The sequence below is a fragment of the Penaeus chinensis genome, chromosome 13 (genome assembly GCF_019202785.1).
Source record: "Penaeus chinensis breed Huanghai No. 1 chromosome 13, ASM1920278v2, whole genome shotgun sequence".
Taxonomy (NCBI): domain Eukaryota; kingdom Metazoa; phylum Arthropoda; class Malacostraca; order Decapoda; family Penaeidae; genus Penaeus; species Penaeus chinensis.
This window is the reverse complement of record NC_061831.1, coordinates 14,810,731-14,815,730: the sequence shown is the minus strand read 5'-3', so window position 1 is coordinate 14,815,730 and position 5,000 is coordinate 14,810,731.

Below are 5,000 nucleotides of genomic sequence, written 5' to 3'. Positions count from 1 at the left end.
TGTGTGTGTGTGTGTGTGTGTGTGTGTGTGTGTGTGTGTGTGTGTGTGTGTGTGTGTGTGTGTGCGCGCGTGTGAGTGTGTGTTAAAAAAGTATGAATGAGAATGAATACCTTCACAGTGCATACGATTTCAAATTACAAATATATTTTCGTCAGACATACACCTGTAAAGATATTCATTCTCATTCACACCTTTGTACTACAGTGTAATGTGTATGTGTGTATGTGTGTTCGTGTGTTTGCCTGCTCGGTGGTTAAACAGCTGGGAGAGATTTTACATCAAAGGCAAATTTGCAGTCCATTATTAGTGCGTGAGGAGTGTTAATTTAACTTTTTAGATGATGCTGTCAAGGAAATGTGTGTTAGCACTTTTCTAGCGGCTGTTGACTAAGGATGATCGTATTTAGGTGAACCAACTTCTATTTTCTGCTTCTTGTGTTCATGATATATAACAAAGATCGTCTACGGGAACAGGAATGTTATAATAGCATGTAATACAAAGATGATGGTGATAACAGCAGTAGTAAAAGGAACAATGAAGCAACGAAAGGAACAACAAAAACAATTGCAATAATTACAACAGGACACTAAGGATATAGATAACGGTAATTATAAGGATAATATAGGATGATAAAAATAATAAAAATGATAAAATAGGATAATAACAATAATAATAATGACAATGATAATATTATTGATAATGATAATAATAACAATAATTATTAGTATAGTAATATTAATAAAAATGATACTACTACTACTACTACTACTACTACTAATAATAATAATAATAATGACAATTCTAATGATAATAATGTTAATAATAATAATAACAATAATAACAATAATAATAAAATAAAATAATAATAAAATTAATACTAAAAATTATGACAGCAATAACAATGATAAAGATCATAATCTATGACATAATTTTCCTTGTGTTTCGTCCGTTTGTTCGCACGTTACGCGTACACGTTACGCCTAAAATCGGCTTCATTTTGATCATCATATTATAAATCTATAGGAATCCTATTCTAATTCCATTATTATCATTATTAACATCATTATTATTATCATTACTTTTATTCCATTACGTTTAGAATTCTTCCTATCATTATGTTTTCGCTTCGTCTGTTGGTCCGTTCGTTTGCACGTTCCGCCTTCATCATCATACGATTGCAAAGAAACTATACTGTAGCAGCTAGACCATCAGTTTATACCCATTTATTATTTACACGACAATCCGAGGGGAGAAAGATGAGGGAAAGGGATAATGGAATAAAGAAGGTGGGGAGGGAAGGAGGAAGAGAAGGGAAGTGGGAGGGGACAAATGTAGGTGCGTCTTTGGGAGTAAGAGGGGATAGAAGAGCGGGAAAAGGAAAGGTAGAGAGGGAAGAAAAGGGGAGAAGGAGGGAAAGGAAATGGGAAATATAAGGCGAACGGTAAAAGGAGGAGGGCAGTAGAGGGAGAAAGGAGGGAGAAGTATCTCTTTTTTTTCTGTAGAATTTCCACAGGTCTCGGTAGTAAAGATCAATCTAATAGTAATAGTAGTAATAGATATAGCAGTAGTAGTAGAAGTAGTAGTAGTAGTAGTAGTTGTTGTTGTTGCTGTAGAAGTAGCAGTAGTAATAATAATAATGATGATGTTGATGATGATGGTGATGATGATGACGATGATGATGATGATGATGATGATGATGATGATGATGATGATGATGATGATGATGATGATGATGATAAGGATGTGGATAATGGTAATAACAATAATGGACAAGAAAAATCAAACTGATACACCATTGAATTTCAAGGTACGTATAGCATAGAAATACGACCCGCACTAACTACTAAAGCAATGCTACAACTCCACATATAATTGTTATAAATTACCCCGCGTATAACCAGGGTCTTCTTCATGAGGTGTAAGTGAGCTTCAACCTCCTTCCCCCATGACGTCAAGAAGCTCAGGCAAAGTTGATGGAACAAACTCCTCGCACCCTTACCCACGCTGACGCAATCAATATCTTGTATGGAATGGATCTCGGCTGAAACGTGTGCTTTGGAGAGATGCCACGGTTATCGACTGAAGCAACGGCGGAGAACGTGTACGGTCATGCATGGGGAAGGATGAACTTCAGCGTCGATGAATTCGTTATACCTAGACACTGATTTAGAATGTTCTGGCGTATGCAGGGTTTGGAGGAATAGTGTTTGGGAGTAAAGAAACGAAAGGGCTGTAAAGAAAATGTTGTACGGAAGGGCAGCGGAGTTTGGCGATTGCCTACTTGTTGAGCTACGGCAGTGTATTTATCTGGACAGCCACACGCTTACGCACAGGCCCCCTCCCCTTGAGCGTGTGTATGAATATGTGTTTGTATGTGTATGTATATATATATATATATATATATATATATATATATATATATATATATATATATATATGTATACATATATGTATGTATGTGTATATATATAATATATATGTGTGTGTATGTGTGTGTGTGTGTGTGTGTGTGTGTGTATGTGTGTGTGTGTGTGTGTGTCTATATCTATATCTCTATCTATCTATCTATCTATCTATGTATCTATCTATATATATATCACATAATTTATTAGATCTACAGTATATATATAGCAGTATAGACACACGCAAACTCATCTAACTGTCAGCGGGAGAGCGAGTATAAATCCGCAGGTCTTCCAATCTTCCCCATTGTCCTAAGGCAGGCCGGCGCATGATTCTTTCCCTTTTTCGAGAGTTTGGGAAAACGAAAGCCTTTTTTTTTCGTTTCTTCTTGAGTATGTTTTTTTTTTTTCAATTTCACTTCCTCTCCTCTTCCTTCTCTCGTTTTCTTTTTTCCTCGTTTTCTTGGTCTTGTTTCCTGGTCTTGCTACTTTATTTTTGATTTTCATTTTTATTTTAATTTCCTATTTTTTCTCTCTCCCCTCGTCTTTCCACGTCCTTCTCTGTCCGTCGTTCTTCTCTCCCTTCTTCGTACTTGTACCTCCATTTCTTCTTTCTCTCCCTCACCCTCTTTATCCACTCAATCTCCTATCTCCCCTCTATCTCTCTTCCCTTAACTCCTCTTGGCTTTTACCTTTCTCTTACCCCCCCCCCCCCCGTCCCCTCTTCCCTTGCTCCCTTTTTCCTTACTTTTATCCATCCCCTTCGCTCCCCCTTCTACTTCTCTTCCCCTTTCATTCCTTTTTCTTCGTTCACTCTCCCCTCTTCTTGTCCTTTCCCCTTTCTCTCTCCTCTTCGCTTTTCTTTACAACTCTCTTCCCTTTTACTTGCCTCTTTGTTTCTACCTTCTGTCTCCATTAGCTCTTTCTTTTCAATTATCCACCTTCGTCTTCTCTCTGTCTTCTTTTAGTCTTTTCCTTCTCTGTTATGCGTTCCTCTTTCCTCTTTACTCCCTTCCCCCTTTCTTCCTCTCTCCCATTCTCCCGTTCACCCTTTATTCTTCAACTTTTCTCCCTCTCTCCTCCCTAGTTGGTCTCCCTTCATCTTTCATTTTCTATCCACTTTTTCCCTCCTCCCTTTTCGCAACCCTTTCACATCTCCCCTTTCTTTACTTCCTTATTCCTTTCTCTTTCGTTTATCTTTTCCTCTCTCCTTCCCATCTTCACTTCCCCTTGCTTTATCAGTCCATCTCTTCTCCTTTCTTCATCTTCCCCTTCTCCTTTCTTTCTGTACTTCCTTCCTACCTTCTTCTTTTTTTTCTATTTTTTTTTTTTTTTTTTTTTCCTCTCTGCTGTCTTCCCCTCTTCCCTTCCACTTTCACATTTCTCTTTCTTCTCCCCTTCTCTTCCATCTCTTCTCCCCGGCCGTTGTTTCATATCCCTCTCCCTTCATTCTTTACCTTCTCCCTGATTCCAATTTCCTCCCCCCCTCTTCCCCTTTCTTTTCGCTATCACTTTATCTGCCTCTTTCCTTTCATCTTACCTTTCGTTTACCCCCCCCCCCCCCTTTACCTACTTTTAACCTTTCTACTTCTTTCCCCTCCCTCTTTTCTTTCTACCTGTTACCTCTCTCCTGCATACTTTCCTTCCCCCTCCCCTTTTTCGTCTATTTGTATACTCTCTCCTTCCTTCCCTCCCACTCCCTTCCTTCTATGCATCCCTAATCTATCTCCTTCCCTCCTTTTCCACTTATCTTCATCCTCTCTCCTTCCTCCCCCTCTCCCTTTTCCGTCTACCTTCTTACTCTCTCCTTCTTTCCTTCCTTCCTTCCACCTTTCCTTCCTCCCTTCCTTCTTTCCTCCTCCTCTCCTTTATCTGTCTACCTTCATATTCTCTCCTTCCTTCCTTAGCATCCCCTTCCTTTCCACACATCTTTAACCTCTCTCCTTCCTTCTTCCCTTCCTTCCTTCCTTCCTTCCTTCTTCCCTTCCTTCCTTCCTTCCTTCCTTCCTTCTTTCCTTCCTTCCTTCCTTCCTTCCTTCCTTCCACCCCCCTCCCTCTTTTCCTTCTACCTCCATACTCTCTCCTTCCTTCCATACCATCCCCTTCCTTCCATCCTTCTTGCTTCCCTCACCCCGCGTAGAGAACCAAGCGAAGTCAGATACCGTTAATTAATTCCTATCACGCATAGAGACCAGTTTACGCCGGCTTTGCTTTGATTGATATCGTTTCATTAACTTTGTGTTTAGTTCTTCACGTTATCCCGGCGCGGAGAGATCATTTTCGCGATTCTTTTTCAATTCATATTTCCTTTGTTTCCTGTTACACACACACACACACACTCACACACACACACACACACACACACACACACACACACGCACACACACACACACACACACACATACACACACACATACATATATGAATAAACATAAAAAATGGGTCAAATTGTGTGTGTGTGTGCGTATGTGTATTCAGGTATATATAAATCTTATTTTGCCTGTCCCCCTACCCTTTTCGTCATGGGCGAGGGGGGCGTTATGGATGGGCAAACTATATCCCTGCACAATGAAACAGCATGGCGAGGAGGAAGATATG